Source organism: Phascolarctos cinereus, unplaced genomic scaffold, assembly GCF_003287225.1.
Source record: "Phascolarctos cinereus isolate Bilbo 61053 unplaced genomic scaffold, phaCin_HiC Scaffold_5;HRSCAF=322, whole genome shotgun sequence".
Taxonomy (NCBI): domain Eukaryota; kingdom Metazoa; phylum Chordata; class Mammalia; order Diprotodontia; family Phascolarctidae; genus Phascolarctos; species Phascolarctos cinereus.
In genome coordinates this window covers 156962444-156980962 of record NW_027555958.1, presented here as the reverse complement: position 1 = coordinate 156980962, position 18519 = coordinate 156962444, and the positions used below count along the sequence as shown (strand labels likewise).

The 18519-nt window shown below is 36.6% G+C and overlaps 1 pseudogene; it reads left to right on the top strand.

Annotated features, from left to right (window-relative positions):
* Positions 1-16947, top strand: part of LOC110216498 (protein SEC13 homolog pseudogene) — a 45158-nt pseudogene extending 28211 nt beyond the window's left edge.
* The last annotated feature ends 1572 nt before the right edge of the window (positions 16948-18519 follow it).

Here is an 18519-nt window from a genome sequence, read left to right as displayed (position 1 = left end):
AGAAAGGTGCCACATTTATTCAGATAAGTAAAGTCAAGGTCATTTGAGGAAGAAGAATGGGCTAGCAATTTAGGGAAGGTGTCACAGTGGAGGTGGCATCTGAGTTGAGGCTTGAATGGAGATAAATATGATAAAAGGCTGAGGTGGAAAAGACAGTGCATTCTAGGCATGGAGAACAGTCACCTCTCTGAAGGCATGGAGATGAAAGAATGCTGAATGTAGGGAACAAGAAGGAAGCCAATTTCATCAAAATGTAGAATGAATAAAAAAAAATATGAAATTTTGGAAAGGTAGCACAGAGTCAAACTATAGATAGATTTAAATGCCAAAATGAATTCATACTTTAGAGCTAACAGAGGAGTAATGTCATCAGACAAATATTTTAGGAAAATTATGTTGGCATGGGTGTGAAGGAGGAAATAAAGAAGGAAGCAAACAGAAGCTGAATGACCAATTACGCATCTATTACAATAGTACAGAAAGAGAAGTAATGAGAACCTGAATTAGTATAATGACTTTGAGAGTAGACAGAACAGCATAGATGTGATAAGTGTGGGTGGTAGAATCAACAAGATTTGGCAACTGGCTGTGTAGGGTGAGGAAAAAGTAAGGGTCAAAGATGACTCCAAGATTACAAATCTGGGAGAATGGTAGTACCTTTTAAGAGAAATAGCAATGTATAGAGGAGAAACAAGTTTAGGGGAGAAGATAATAGGTTGTACTTTGGATAGTCAGAGTTTGAGTTGCTGATTATCCAGGCAGGGACTCTAGCAGGCAGTTGACAATGCAGAGGAGAGAGATCAGTGCTGGCTTTATAGATACTGGAGTCATCTGTGTAGAATTGATGACCGAACCCAAAGAAACTGTTGAGGCTAGAATAGAGAGAGACTGTAAAGAGATAAGAAAAAATAGTCCAGGACAAAGCTTTTGGGGACACTCATGTTTAAGGGGCGGGAGATGGTTGATAATCCAGCAAAAAAAAAAGACACATGAATCATCAGACAGATAGTAAGCATCAAAGGCAGGCTTTGTGAACTTCATGAACTGAAGCTCTGTAGTTCCAGAGACAGTGCTCTTCTCATTATGCCATAGTGCCTTTCCATGTCATTATCTCACACATGTCTATTGCCATAGTGGATGTTGTTTCTCTCATAATCCTCATTCTTATTTGAGAACTTCACAGTAATAGAACACAAGTACTGCCTTTTATCTCCAAAATAAGTTTTATGTCTGTTATTTTATAGATATATATTCAATCAGTTTGATTAACTTTGTTTTTGAACACTAAGAATGCTTTTACCCCTTTTAGAAAGGAGCTTGTCTTAACCATGCCATATCCTTCTTGTATTGGATAAAGTATTTACAGGACATCCCTTACATGTTGAAACTCCAAGTTGGCTGGAGAATCAGGAAGAGATTACTGCTGCCTTATGATAAACCAGTTTTTCTTGAGTTCTATAGCCTAGGGTGAGAGCTGACAATGTCAAAGGAAGTAGGAAGGAAGAATAGGAAGAGATATTGCAATCCACACTTAAAACTTGCTAATGTTAGGATAGTGTCAAAACATGTGATGTTCCTGAAAGCATTTCTTCACCTGATGCTCATTGCCATCACATGAAAATCCATGATCCTTTAACTTCAAGATCACGAAGGTAATTATTTTCATCTTTTCCCATCTAATCAATACCCTGAGGCCTACAGTCATCTCTAACTTTCTCTCTCCCCCACACCCCATGCTCTACTTCATTAGAATAGGCAGCAGTCTATCTGTGAAAATCTATATAATAGTCACCATAAGTGCTAAGAAGAAGAATGGAATGTCATAAAAGTAATGAGAGCTCACTGCAATAAATAATAGTTGACATTTACATAGTTCTTTAAAAATAGTAAAGTGATAGAAAAATACCTTCTATTAATAATACTTTACATATGTATAACCTCTTATATTTTACAAAGTGCTTTCACATGCCTCCTCTAAAGGTATCCATTTCAATGCATCAATATGGAACTGTCTCTAGGTTGTCAAAGACTATTCCAGCCTAATGAATGCTCTGATAGGTGCTACCAAGCTGCAAAGGGTTCAAAGGACCAGCCTAAGTTAAGATAGGCCCATCACCAGACTGACGACAAGATGCTGAGAAGCTTTGTCTATCCAGTTCTAAACTGGTGACCCTAAGACCTCTCAAAGACTTTCTACTAGATTGTAGAGATATTGTAATCTGCATAGGCAGAGTACCTTCATCACAAACTCAGAAATCCTTCAAGTCCTGAAATAATTTCATAAACATAACCTCATTTAAGTCTCACAACAACCCTAAGAAATAAGAAAGACAGAGAGATCTTCATCTAAAAGATGAAAAATTGGCACCCACAGACAAGAAATGATTTATCCAAGATCACAAACCCAGTTGGTTGCAAAGCCAATAAAAGGACTCAAGTCTCTTACCATCTAGTATAGCATTCTTCCTACTATATGCTGGCTCCCTTGGAAGAATCACTAAAGATTTGATGCTGGAGGTTTATTCCATTGACTGAAATGTCCTGGTCCACAGGACAATTCTAGTAGAAAGTGAGTCAGATCATATGAATAAGATCCAATGTTCATCAATACTATAGAGTATCATACTTTTAATTATAAAATATTATTAATTATAAAATGAAGGGCAACATGGAATAGTAAATAGAGAGCTGTCCTCAAAGCCAGGAAAACTTAGGAGTTCAAGTCCTGCTTCTGGCACATATTGGCCATTTGACTCTGGACACTTAACCTCTCTATGCTCTAAGAAACTCATTAAGATTGTAAGTAGTAGAGAAAATGCTGACCTGAACTGGTAGAGGTAATTTCCCCACCTGGGAGTTCCATGGGAAAGGTGGGGTGTGATCCACAATGCTCCTGACTGATGCTGGAACCAGATTAAAATGTAATGGGAAAAAATAAACAAATAAAAATACAATAAAACAGATGTCACATTTTAAAATTAAGTCAATATACAGCCCACAGGGATCATTATGTAAGTCTTAGTAGCCTCTATTTCTATTTGAGTTTGACACCACTGCCCTGCACCAATGAAATTACAAGTCCTCTCCCTATCCCTATGTAAGCCTTATACTGTTGGTCTATCAGCAATACAATTTATGATAACTCTGTGTTTGAAGAACAGATGGCAAAGAGATATAAATGCTCTAGTGTATGGTAAGCTGAAATCAAGATCTATAAGAAAAGACAAAGAAAAAATGCTTCAAGGTACTCTGAAGCATTTGTGCTGCTGGGTCCTAGCAATGGGCATATCACTTTTGCGGATTAATTAGAAAACGGGTTGGCTTAAAGGAAGTATCAGAAAGACTATACGTAAGACTATAGCAATAGGAGGATAACAAAATCTGGTGTAAGTTTATTTCTATGGTTCTGAAAGACTGACCCATGAAAGGGAGGTATTGTTGTCTAAAGGATGGAGCAGAGGCTGTGGAGTTCAATGTACAATGTTTGTGACAACAACAGAAAGTCTTTGTTTAGAGATATTGCATTATTCTGTGCCCTACCCCACTTTGTGTCCCTGGGACTGCTTTTCTCTGTGGTTACACAGGCCAGGTGTTAAGAGTACTTGATTCCTCTTTTATGATTGAACCAGGCCTTACTGTGTAACTATGGTGCAACACATGATCCCTACTGAGCCATCCTGTTCCTCATTGTGTGAACTGATTGATGCATTTGTGCTTATTCATATGGTTTATTGTACAAGAAGTTCACAGATTCATTACACCACAGGCCATCTCAGCTAAAAAACTCAGTTCATTTAACCTTTCTGAATATCAGGTTCTTCATCTATAAAATGAGGGGTTTGGACTAAAGGAACTCTAAGAGCTCTACCAGCTCTAAACCTAGTTGGTGAAAATTCTGACAATATTTGTGCTCTTATATATGCATCAGATTTGGGGAGTCCTGACATCCAAGGCTGGTGATTACATGGCATAGTTAGCATACATTCTTGCATGTATGTTTGATCCAAAAACAAGTAACTGTAGTTGGATATTCCTTTATTAAACTCAGTCTCTGAGAATCTATTGCTCTGAACAAATGCAGAAGTATGGGTCATTTTTGGTTGAAGGTCTGTAGTCTTAAATCAATGAATGAATTTTATATGCATTCAAAACAAAAGATATATTTGGTCATAGTTGTTCCCATCTTAGACATAGCATCTTCTTTTACTTCCTAGTAGCCATTACTACCTCCCAAAAGTGAAGTAATAAAGCAAATTTTATTTACCATACTTATTTAATTTCTTCCTTCTTATATTTTTATTTTAAATTTCAGAAAGGAGGAAATTATGTAGGCCTATAGATCCCAGGTCACTGGCATTCTCCCATCCTTAATCATTGAGACTATTCCACTTGCTAAAGTACACTTAATGTGTACTTAGCCTTTAGTGGGAAACATTCTAAATTTAATATTATAATGTATTTTTATTTGTTTCTGTTATGATTTTGAAGAGCTCTGCCTTAAAAAAAATAAATGAATGAAAAGCTCTGAGCAAAAAATTTACAATTAAAATCGGCAGGTGAAAGTTTCAATTTGTATGTGCTAGTATATTAGTGACACAGATTTTTTAAAAAAAAGGAGAGGAAGAAAAGAGATTTGACAAAAGAGTTAACTACCGTAGCAATTCTGATGCCTAATGCAAGCAACTAAAAAAAATTCCCCAAGGCAAGTAGCAGAAAAGTATCCTCAAATCAATTTTTAATGACAAACTTATTGGTAGGGGTGTAGAGATTTCAGACCTTGCAACATAATACTCCATGGGGGGGGGCAGAAAACTCAACACACCTTCAGGGTGACAAAGTGACAGAGACTGCCCTGTTGCCTGTGGGTAGAAACCACTACAGTAGAGGTCAACAGGAGCTTAGCTAAGGACATCACTTAGGGTTACACAGTGGGAGAAAAGAGGAATTCTTATCTTAACTTTTTTTTTCTTGTTAAGTACTAAGCTTTTTTCCCCTCTATCTGTTAAAAAAAGAATAAGTGTTATCAGTGCCCTCTAAATTCTAGCACCCTGGGGGAAAGTTCCTGGTCATCCCACCCTAGTTATGGCTCTGGATTTAAAAGTAGTACTCAAGTTTATTATTTCTTTTTAAGTTTTAGATTTAGTCTTGTTTTGAAAGGCTAGGAAACTGTTGCAGTCCTGTATTACACTATTTGCCCATAGAGTTGGAGATGAATTTGAACTTAAAACAAATATCCTAGATACTCATTATTAATGCTAGACTGTGTGAAGCTTCAGGATAAAGCAGGCTAGGAAAACCAAGATTAGGAGTAAAGCCAGAAAAATTACTTGCATAGAAAAGGGTTGTGTAGTTACTATTAGTCCTGAGACAAAACAAAGATAATAGTATAATAACATATCAGGAATAACTGGAGTAAAAGATAAAAGGCTGAATAAGCATTCCAAGTTTAGGGTCCAGAGGTCAAAGCAGAGCAAAGGTTACAAGCATAGGTACAAAGGATGCAAGTAAATATTTAGAGGTCCGAGCAACGAAAGATGGCAAGGAAGGAGTAGAGTTCAATTATGGCACCCTGAATCAGTGTTTTAGACTCAAGAATCAGGTCTTGATTATTTAATCAAGAAACAGAGTTTATCAATCAATAGCACTTATTAAGCACCTACTATGTACTACTAAGCCCTGGGGATTACAAAAAGAGGCAAAAATACAATTCCCGCTTTCTAGGAACTTACGCTTTAAAAGAGGAGACAATATGCAAACAAAGATATACAAAGCAATATATATATGCATGATATATGGTTGATTGGTGTCCTTTGTCCTTGAAGAGGACCAAAATGACATTATTGTGCTGGAGTCAAGTTACAATGTGTCTGACTGAGGCAGCTAGGTGGCGCAGTGGATAGAGCTCCAGCCTTGGAGTCAGGAAGACCTGAGTTTAAATCTGGCCTCAGACACTTGATGTTTACTAACTGTGTGACCCTGGTCAAAACCCCGACTGCCTCACACAAAACAAAACAAAACAAAAAAACAATGTGTCTGACTACGGCTGATCAGACCAATATGATTTTGGAAGTCTTTACCATAGGTTGGGCACAAATAACCCACATGAACATTTGGAGTGGATGTCTCTAAATTTGTGCATCTCATGTTTCTTTTGAACTACTGCAATTCTGATTTGTTCATAGAACACAGTGCCTTCTTTGATGTGGGCACACCATATTCAGTGGTTCTTTGCCATTGTCTCCCATGTCTTAAAATTGATTCCAAAAATTCTTTGGAGAGACCCTGAGAGTGTTCTTGTATGGCATCTTCTGGCCCCCACATGAGTATTGCCTTGTATGAGTTCTCCATAAAAAAGTCTTTTAGGCAAATGCACATTTGGCATTTGAACAATGTGGCTAGCCCATTGGAGTTGCACTCTTTGCAGTAGGATTTGAATGCTTGTCAATTCAGCTCAAGAAAGGACTTCAGTGTCTGGTATCTTATCTTGCTAGGTGATCTGCAGAATCTTCCCAAGACAATTCAAATCGAATTTCCTGGCATGGCTGGTACACTGTCCAGGTTTCAGAGGCATACAACAATAAGGTCAGCACAATGGCTCTGTAGACCTTCAGTTTGGTAGACATTCTAAATCTCTTTTCTCCCACACTTTTCTTCAGAGATTCCCAAATGCTGAGCAAGCTTTGACAATGCATGAGTCAACTTCATCATCTATGTGGACATCTTGGAAATGTAAGTGAACTTATCCACAGTATTCAAAATCTCTCCATTTGCTGTATCTGATGGTTTCATGTATGGCTGGTGTGTGGTGCTGGCTGGTGGAAAACTTGTGGGTTTTTTGGTGTCCATTGTTAGGCCAAAATTAGCAGAAGCAGCAGAGAGAATCAAATCCATACTTTGTTGCATCTCAGCCTCAGAGAACTACTTCTCAAGGACCAAAATAGTCAAGTAGTATACACACAAACATGCAAAAGGGACATATAACTGTATCCCAGGATGGTAAAACCTGCCCTTTGCCCTGATTTTAAGCAAATTTCTCTATTTAAACAGAGACAGACTACTGTTATTATTATGAAAACTGAGCCTCTAAGCTTTAGAGCAGAGCGCTGTCCATGGTCCTGACAAAGGTAGGTCTTAGGGAACTTGACTAATTCTGGAGTGTTAAAAGGAAAAGGATGTTATTATTAGAGGTGCTGTAAGTAGAGTGGTGGCACTGCTTTTCTGGGACACAGCATAGTACTTTGTTATACTATAATAACAAGTTTCAATTTTTAATCCTCAGTGTTCTGAGATCTATAGCTTTACTTACAGACCTGAGAACACTTCATTCCAGGATTCAATTTTTCTAAGGAACTTTGCTACCACAGTCTCCGGTAATGTCACCCTTCCTTTCCAGTGTTATGAGTTCCACGCATTCTGTCCTTGATTAAGAAGCTGTCATTGGCTGTAAATAGATATAATGTGTCTTTTGTGTACCCTGAAGTGCACGTTTCATTGATGAGGTCTCTTGAACTCCATGTGCCACTGAGACAGAGCAGAAACAGAAACCTGATTGATTCTCAATTAGTTAAGCCATTAGTAAGTCTGAGGCCTGGATTGACAGTTGGTTCATAGATAAATAAGTTCTTTGGCCTCTGTGTAATATCCCTTTCCCTGAGGTCCTACTATCACCCTCAGCAGAGGAAGTAGATTTGTGGGATACACCAGTTTTGGTTGAAACTTTTATGAACTTGGAGTCAGGAAACCTGAAAACTTCTCATGATCACCACTATCTTTCTAACACTTAGATAACTTCTTCTCTGGTCCTCAGTTTCCTTATCTCTACAATGAGGAAGGTTGACTATATTATCTCTGAAGTCTTTGTAGATTCTAAAGATTCTAAGATTCTAGGTGTGCACTACCCCCAAAGATGAGACAAAATTCTTCAAGAAAGTATTTATTAAACACCACTATTTTCCATTGTTCTAGGTACTACACATACAAATACAAAAGGAAGACAGTCCCTTCTCTGAAAGAACTTATGTTCTACTTGGAAAGAAGGGATACATATTTTCAGATAAATAAACAAATGTAAAATAAATGCAAAATAATTGGGGGAGGGGGAAGGTGGACACCGTCAACAAGTGAAGTCAGGAAAAGTCTCCTGTAGGAGGTGGCACTTGAGATCATCCTGGAAGGGAACTGAGAATTCCAGTTGAGTTATAATATAATACTGGCACATAATAAAAATATCTATGTATTCAGTTTACCTAATGATCATTTATGGATTGCCTACTTAAGTGGTCAGTGCCATTTTCACTGAAGCACTTCTAACAGGTGAAATTTTATTTATTTTTAATTTATTTTTATTTATAGTTCCACAATCTTTCCTTCCCCGCCCCCTTACCCATTAAGAAAGGAAGAAATATGATACCCATTATACATATGTACTCATGCAAGAAATATTTCTGTATTAGCCATACATTTTTTTTAAAGGCAAGAAAAATAAAGGAGAAAATATGCTTCAATCTGCATTTTGAGTCCATCATTTCTCTATCTGGATATGGATAGCATTTTATATCATGAGTCCTTTGGAGTTATGGCGGATCATTTTATTGCTCAGTTAGTAAGTCCTTCACAGTTGACCCATTACCTGGAGCTGGGGACCCCCAAGATCAAGCTTCTAGCACCTGCCCACACTAGGTGGCCTTTTGGCTGTGTCTGGTCCTGTCCTGACCCTTCTTCCCACCCCAGATCTTCTTCCCTCACTTGGCTCCCTCCCTCCCTTGACTGGAGGCTCTAACTGCAGCCTGGCAGGAAAGGTGAGTTGCTGTGGTGGGTGTCAAGATGGCCTAGAGTCAGGAAGAGGTGACGTCAACATCCTGCCTCTGCCCCCTACTCGCTGGGTGACCCTGGGCCAGTCCTTTCTTCGGGCCCAGGCACTGCTCCAAGACACCAAGTCACAGAGCAGCTGCTGATTGGGAGGGCTGGAAGGAGCTTCTGCAGCTCCCAGGAGCTCCTCGTACCAAGAAAATCCCAACTATAATATTGCTGTCAATGTATAGATTGTTCCCCTGCTTCAGTTCATGTCACTTTGAATCATCTCATATAGGTCTTCCAGATTTTTCTGAAACCATCTCCTTCATTTCTTACAGCATAATAGTATTCCATCACATTCATATATCATAACTTGTTCAGTCGTTCCCCCCAAAATAAAAGGTCCTAGTGTATAACCTTTGCATATAATATTTGGTTTTGGTTTTAGGTAGATGTGTTTTATGATATTAAAAAAAAGTTCCTCTATGCCTGTATTTTGTTGGGTTTTTAGCATAAAAGAGTGTTGTGTTTTGTCAAAGGCTTTTTTCAACCTGTGTTGATACGATCATGTGGTTTTGTACACTTTGGTTTTTACTATGATTAATTATATTGATTGTTTTCCTAATGCTGAACCATCCTTGCATCCTTGGTATAAATCCCACTGTATCATAATGAATGATTTCTTGGATAAATTGTGTTAGTCTTTTTGGCAGGATTTTGTTTAAAATTTTTAGTCAATGCTCATTAATAATATTGACCTATAGTTTTCTTTCTGTGTTTTATCCTTTCTTCTTTTAGGATTAGAATTATCTTTGTTACATAAATGGGGTGTCTTCTTTCTCAATATTTAAGAATAATTTCTGAAATATAGGTACTAAATGTTCTCTAAAATTTTGATAGAATTCTCCTGTGAATGAATACATCAAGACCAAGAGTTTTTTTTCCTTTGGCAGTTTCTTTACAGTTACATCTATTACCTTTTGTGAGACTGGGTTATTTAAGATCTTGACTAATCTTCTAATATTTTGAGTATTATAAATTTTTGAAGATATTCCTTTTTTCTTTTGTATTCTTAGTTTTGTTTGTATATAACTGTGTATGATATATTTTGATTATTCTTTTTATTCTGGTTTTGCTAGAGCTTCACCTTCCTCATTAACTATTTTATTGATTTGGTTTTCTGCTCTCTTCTTTTTCATCAGATTATCTAAGGGTTTTCAAAGAGCAAGTTTTTGGCTTTATTTGCCATTTCTATAGTTTTTCTCAACTTATCTATTTCCCCTCTGATTTTTAATACATCCTCTTTTGTGCATATTTTATTTGTTGAATTTCTCATTTTAATGGATATTCAGTTCATGTATTCTCTCTTTTTCTATTTTGTTAATGTATGTGTATAAGGATATTATTTTCCCCTGAGGACTGTTCTGCATCCTAGAAATTTTGATATATTGTTATATCATTGTTATTTTCTTTAACATAGTTACTGTTTCTATGTTTCATTTCTATTGTTTCTATGATTTGTTCTTTGACCTATTAATTATTTAGGATTTCATTGTTAAGTCTCCATTTGGGTCTTTATCTTTTGGTTTCAGTGCCTGAATAAATTACTATTTTTATTGCATTATGGTCTGTAAAAGATTAATGAAGTATTTCTGTCTTTTAAATTTTTTTTTTTACAATGATCCACTATACAGTCAGCTTTGTAAAAAAAAAAAGTGCCATGGGGTGCTAAGAAATATGTATATTCTTTTGCTTTCCCATTTAGGAGATACCTTAAATCTTTTAGCTTTAGATTCTCCAGCAGTTCATTAAGTTCCATATTTTCCCATTTAATATTCTTTCTGTTAAACTTAACCAAAATTGAAAAAGGGATATTGAAGTCTCTTGTCACTATTATGTTACTATCTATGTCTTCTGTAAGCTCAGGTAAAGTTTCCTTTATGAATTTGGATACTAAGGTATTTGGAGCATATAAGTTTATTACTGACACTGGTTTTTTTGGCTATGGCTACTTTAATTATATATAGCTTTCTTGTTTATCTCTTTATTTTTTAAACATTAGTTTTTTGCTTTGACAGATAGTATGACAGCTGATCTTGCTTTTTTGGATTCATTTGATACATAGTACATTTTTTTCCATCCCCTCAGTTTTTTTTCTGTATAACTTTGTTTTTTTTAAAAATGTATTTCTTGTAAGCAACTAATTGTAGGGTTTTGTTTTCTTGTCAAATCTGTCACACTTTTTTATTTTATTGGATTGTTTAATCCATTCACATTTAAAGTTATGAGAGTTTGGTTTATCTTTTCCTCCATCTGTTTCTAATATTTTGTACTAATTATGATTTTTCCCTCTTCTACTGTTTCTTCAGTTACTTTACCTTAGTATTTTTTAAGGCAGCCATATTCCCATTGGAACTTATAGTAGTTTTTTATTTCATTTTCATGCTCCTTTCCAAAAAAATAGTTTACTCTCTTCATTATATATCCTCTTTTTCTATCTCCTCTAGACTCCTATTCTCTGAATCATGATCCCCATAATTATCTAGTTTCTCTTTTATCTGTATTCCTCATTCAATCAAAATTTCAAAGGTATATAAGCTCTTCCTTTAGACAGTTTCTGCCACTGCCTTGTAGAGCTTGCCTTGTGGATTCTCTTTCTTCATTGTGACCCACCTGCAGAACAATGTCAATTATTGCAGGTGGAGTTTTTTCCCCATAGTAGGGCCCCTCCACCACCACATTCCCACTTATGCATCTTACCACTGTAACTCTTGGAGGCAACTGGTGCCTAGGGGAGTAAGAAAGAACACATTCAGGGAGATCCTATGAAATGATTAAGATCTGATAATGAAATCAAAAGGTTCTTCCTGAACTCTGCATGAACATCCCACATGAACTCATCCAACAATATGTTGAAAGAGAAGCATTTTAAAACTACATACTCTCATGAGAATTTATTTATGAAAACAAGTAAGCTTGTGATAACTATCATTGCCACCATAAACTACTGAAGAATTATTAAGAGGTTGATATTTATGATCAATGCAGATTCGAAACTATGCAAGATACCAGTTAAGACTACAAAATTTTGTATCCATTGAATACTTACCAAGACATGACTTGTTGGGTAGAATTATGTCAGAACCTTGCTGTCTTTCAAGGGCTGACTTGCAACAAAACCCAAAGTACAACTAGAAACTGAAGTGTGAACGCTCCTGGAGAAATCAGCTTCCTCATCTATTTTAAATGATGTAGTTGGTCCAGATGATCTCTAAGGTCTCTTTAACATTTAAATCTGTGATTCAATAATCTTACAAAAAACAATTGCTTTATCCAACTGTGTAATAAATAGCCCACAGAACATTAAATATAAAAGATTAATAGCAGGATAAGATTTGTTCTAGAACTGTGTAATCTGAACTTTGTTGAACAAGGTAAGAAGAATGAAATAATAATACTAACTGATAATTCTGTAACATTTTACAGTTTACAAAACATTTGACATATGATCTCTATACCTCCCTGTGGTATATCTAGTCATCAACAGTTTAATAAAATCCAGTCACTCCTCTCATAGAGGGAAATCCTCTTTAAATGTATTTAAATTAATTAAACTCATTCTAAAGAAGATGCTATTGCCTGCTAAAAATGGATCCCATATGTTCTAGTTGTCTTACAGCACACAGAAACTATATAGAGATTAGGGTAATGACTTGGATGAATGAATATATAGGTCAGTTAGAGATGAATAAACTGATTTGTCTAATATTAGAACTGAGCCAGATGAAACCTTTCCCTGAACTAAAACATTCAGCTTATACTATCTCTTAAGAATTCCAAGTAACTTTCTACATATGCTGTCTTTCATTTTCACCTATTGAAGAGTTTTCTAGAGGGAGGAATAAAAAGATACATTGTCTCACAAGATTTCCACTCCTAGAGATTTATATAAAGGAGTCTATAGCAACCTACATAACTTTCCAGATTCTCCAACATTTATGAGAGAGAGGCTGTGGACTTTAGTAATTGGTTCACAAAGAACGGTGAATTTGGAATCAGAGAACCCGGTTTGCTTTGCCCCCTATGTGACTTGGAAAAATTCTGAGCCTTATTTTCCTCATCTGAAAAATGAGCAAACTAGATAACCCTTAAGATCCCTTCCAGTTATAATCTATGATCCTATGGACAAAGGCCAAAATGCTATTTAATAAGTTTTTCTTGTATAACAAATTTATATGAGGACTGAACTTTCAGGGTTTGAGCAGAAAAATGTCTAAGGTCATGGATTAAGCACCTAGTAGAGAAAGTGAACTGGTCTAAGAGTTAAGGAGCATAGGCTTTATTCCCCATCCCCATTCCCACCCCCACCTGGCTTTATGACACTATGTGACTTTGAGGAAGCTATTTAACCCCTTCATGCCTGAGTGTTTCCTTCTGCAAAATGGACTGAATGTGCTCAATCTAAAGTTTTAATATTTTAGGAGAAGAGAGAGGTTGAGGCTCTATAACCTTCTTTCCCCTCACTAATTAAAGGTTTGCTTTTCAGTTCTGTCAGTCCTTGGGGCCTGAAATCTACCAGATCAGATGACAGAGGTAAACATGAGGAGGATTATAAAGGAAAATGCTTTTGGGATCTGACAGGCCAACCTGTTTGTAAAGTATCAGTGTAAATAATTTCCAATCCTGATACTAACCAAATACAGAAATAAAAAAAAAACTACATGACCAGAATTAAGACATGCCACATTTCTCACATGTCTCATTGTCTTAAGCTTCAGTGTCAATAAAGACCAGCCACTATGTTACACAGGTGAGAAACATGCTGTAAATAGCAAAAGCAGGATTGGTCTTACATACGGCAGAGTAGAGTGACATCTAAATTATACAATTTTAGGACCATAAATAGAGCCACAAGGAATCCTTTGATCTGGGGTTAAAAAAAAAGAGTTGAGAACAGGGGTGGGGCATAAGACAGTCTAACCTGTAAGTCTCTCCCCAGGAGAGTCTGGCCATCACCATTAGGGGAGACAGTGGTGGGTGGGAAGGTAGAACCCTGGACACAGTGGGCCCCAGAGATGGTAACACCACATAGCAGTAAAGGTCTGTGGAAGATCCTATTCTCCTAATCCCTTCACCTCTACTTCTTCCCCCATTTTTTCCCTTTTATTTAGTTTATATGTGAGCATATTGCCTTCCCTTCCTCCCCCACCCCAATAGAATATAATCTCAGTGCAGGGCCTCTTTCCTTTTTGACTTTGTGTCACCAGTGCCTAATATAGTGCCTGGAAGATTATAGGTGCTCAATAAATGCTTTTGAGTGATTAATCTATGAAAATGTACTAGATTTGAGTTATTGTGAGGTTCTGCCAATTTGAGCTTCGATAATCTAAAATGCTATTGACATACACAATAAATGTGTTCGAAAGCAGGGGATTTGTTCTGTGAAGTTTGGATTCAATCAAAGGGCTGCACTTGAGGACCTAGAGGACCACATGTGGTCTCAAGGCCTCAGGTTCCCCACCCGTGTAAAGGAATAGAGATACCACGTAGAATTTAATTTATATGGGGAGCTCCTCATATGAGGAAACACCCTTTACCTATGTAGGTTAGCATTCTCTCTGTAAAGTATAGCTTTTAGTTGCCTAGATTATCAAGAAATTAAGTGACCAAGACCACATGGTAAGTTGATATCAGATATGATCCTAGGTAACAAATATGCATGGTCAAGTAAAACAAATTCCTAAATGACTGTGTGCGTACATACATATATACATACATACATATACATCCCACATATTATATATGTGTGTGTATATATATATGCATATATACATATACACACAACACACACATATGTGTATCTCATTCTGTATCCCAAGTCCATCACTTCGCTGTCATGAATAATATGTTCCATCATGAGTCCTCTGGAATCACGAACGGTCATTATAATGATCATAGTTCTTATAGCTTTCAGAGTTATTTATTTATACAGTGTTGACGTTATTGCATAAATTATCCTTCTAGTTCTGCTCATTTGACATTTCATCAGTTTATAAAAGTCCTCAAAATTACTCACTTTTACAATATTGATGATATAAAAGTTGTTCTTCTGTTTCTGTTCAATTCAATATGCCTCTGTTCATATATCTTTCCAAGTCTTTTTGAAACCATGCATTTTGACCCAGCTATACCACTGTTAGGCTTATACATAAAAGAGATAAAAGAAAGAGGGGAAAGTACTATTTATACAAAAATACTTATAGCAGCTTTTTATGTGGTAGAAAAAAAAAGGGAAACTAAGGAAATACCCATCAATTGAGAAATGGTAGATTAAGTTGTGATATATGAGTGAAAGGGAAAGGAAAGGAATAAGCATTTATCAAGTGTCTAAAACATGCCAAGCACTGTACTAAGTGTTTTATAAATATCTCACTTGACCTTTTGTTGTTGTTCAGTTGTTTCAGTCAGGCCCAACTCTTCATGACCCTGTTTGGGGTCTTCTTGGCAAACTGAAGTGGTTTGCCATTTCCTCCTCCATCTCATTTTACAGATGAGGAAACTAATGTGAGCAAGGTTAAGTGACTTGACCAGGGTCACACAGCTAGTAAGTGTCTCAGGCTGAATTTAAACTCTTCTTGACTCCAAGGCTGGTGCTCTATTTACTGTACCACCTAGCTGCCCCTGATCCTTACAACAACCCTAAGAGGGAGGTACTATTGTTATCCCTATCTCACACTTGCAGAAACTGAGGCAGATAGAAATTAAGTGAAGCTAGCAAGAATCAGTTCTTCCTTGCTACAGGCCCAGCAATTTATCCAATCTATCTAAATAGCTCTACTATGATTATGATGAAATACTGTTCTGCTGTATGAAATGAGGAAATAGATGGTTTCAAAAAGACATGGTGAGCAGTTAAAATATTTTATTGATAACTTTTGCTTTCATGTCACCTTGATTTTCCCCTGTATCCTTCACCTCCTCCGAGAACCATTCTTATGCCAAACAATTTTTTAGAAGAAAAGAAAAAAAGAAGAGAAAAATTCATCAAAACTAATCAACACATTTTTAAAAATTGCCCTTGTAGTCAATCTTCCATACTCTTGGACCAACTGTCTTTTTATATCCCTTCTTTCAGAGCAAACTTTTTTTTACAGTTTTGCAACATTAATTCTCAGTTGTTTATTTTGGCCACCACCACCAAGAACTCCCACATCCAAGACCACCTATAGAGCCAGCATTGTGTCAGTCATTAACACTGTGAATACTCATGAAGACATGACTCATGATGCCTACATAGACTATTATGGCACCCAGTTGGCCACCTGCTCAACAGATAGATCTGTCAAAATCTTTGATATGTGGAATGGGGATCAGATTCTCACTTCTCACCTGAGGGATCATGAAGGCCCTGTGTGGCAAGTGTCCTAAGCTCATTCTATGTATGGAAATCCTCCTGCTCCGATGAAAAGAAAGTCATCATCTGGAAAAAAGAAAATGGTACATGGGAAAACATATATGACCACACAGGACTTCAGTGAACACAGAAGGCTGGGTCCCACATTACTATGGGCTAATTTTTGCCTGTAGCAGCTTAGATATTCCAATCTCACTGCTAAGTTTTGGCAGTAGGAAGTGAAAAAAATCAACAATGCTCATCCTACTGGCTGCAATGCTGTCAGCTAGGCTCTTGCTGTCATACCTGGAAGCCTAGTAGGCCAGCAATCTAGGCAAAAAACAAACTATATCAAGAAGTTTGTATTAGGTTATTGTGATTGTTGAAGGAGGAACATGGTCAATGGAAGGAGGATCAGAAGTTAAAAGCTAACAGTGACTGGGTTCAAGATGTTGCCTGGGCTCCTTCCATTGGCCTGCCATAAGCACCATTGCCAGCTGCTTCCAGGATGGTCTGGACCTGGTATGATGTTTCTGGAAACACATGGTTCCCCAGTACTGCACATGTTTACTGATGTTGTGTGGCATATGAACTGGTCTATCACAGCTAATAGTCTGGCTGTTTCAGGAGCAGACAACAAACTTACTGTATGGAAGGAAACAGTCAGTGGCCAGTAGGTATGTATCAACGATGTCAACAAGGTCCAAGGTGCAGCATTTGCAATCAACAGAATGAATGATAACATCAGAAAAACCAGATAGGGCAGACACACCAAAAAATCAGCCAGCCACTGGAGCTGGGAAGCCAGAGGACAGCTATACATAGCCATGATCTCTGGAACTGCTATACCATCAATCAGTTGATGAGCAGCTTTTCTTTAAAACTGGGAAAGGAAATAAAATGATTCTGAATTCAATAAGATCACATGTTCTTATGAATACATGCAACCCCAGTATTGATCATCTGACTTTGATTTGACATGGTCTTTAACTTAACTTGACTGGGTCAGATTCACTTATAGTTCAAGGGAAAATTACTCCAAATGGTCTTCAAAGATGTTCATTTTAAAATATTTTTATTGGCAACTTTTGTGTACCTCTAGAATTTGGAGTTTATATTTATGGGGTGGGGATTATTCCCAAAAATAATTGAATAAAGTCAATAATAATTGTAAATTTTTTCAATTATCTTGTGGTCATTGCTTCTTTCATTAACATTCTTGTGATCATTGTGTATATTGTTTTCCTGGCCCTATTTACTTCACTCTGTGTTAGTGCATTTAAGTCCTTCCATGTTTTCCTATATTCATTATGTTCATCGTTTCTTGCAACACATTCCATTACATTCATATACCACAATTTATTAAGCCATTCCCCAAATGATAGGCACTTACTTTCTTTCCAAATCTTTGCTGCCACAGAAGTATTATTATGAATTTTAATGTTATATAGTGCATTTCATTTGATTAATGGCCCCTTTGGAGTAGATGACTAGCCGTGGAATTTCTAGGTCAGTGTGGAAAACAGTAATTGCACTTTGGTTACTTTATTTGCATGATTCCAAATTGCATTCCAGAATGGTTGGGCCTATTATTTCATAGCTCCACCAACAATGTATTAGTGTGGCTGTTTCTCCATATCCCCTCTAACATTTACTATTTCTGCCTTTCATCATCTTCACTAGTTTTTATGTGTAAGATGAAACTTTAGGTTTGTTTTAATTGGTATTTCTCTTATTAGTAATATGAAACATTAGCTTAAATGATTGTAAATGGTTTACAATTCTCATTTTGAGAACTGTTTGTTCATATCCTTTGACTTCTCTATCCTCCATTTCTCTATCGGGGAATGGTCTGATGTCCTCTTGGTCTGATGTTCTCTTGGTACTTACTTAGACTTGCCCTCAGACAGTGAACACCATCTGTCACCAGAACATGTGTAAAGCCTTTTCTTCTGACTAGAACTTGTGTTAACATAGATTAAAAGGACACAGAGTCAATTCTCAAACACTTTGAGGCGTTGCAGTAAGATTTTTTGCAGAGAATTATGCAAATAATGGAAAATTAACTAACTATACAATATATTAAACTATGAAAGTAACCACTAGATGTCAGTATTTATGAGCTATAAAATAGTGGTTATAGTGTTTCATTTTTTAACTCTATAAGTTCATAATGATTGTAATAAAATTCCATCGGGGATTAATAAAAAACATTGCTATTTATTCAAAATATATAAAACAGTATCTTCAGTTACTGATTGAAATTAATTAACTGATCTTAAAAGATAGGTCAATAAAGGGGAAATTTGGTATGATGGAAAGAGCATTGGACT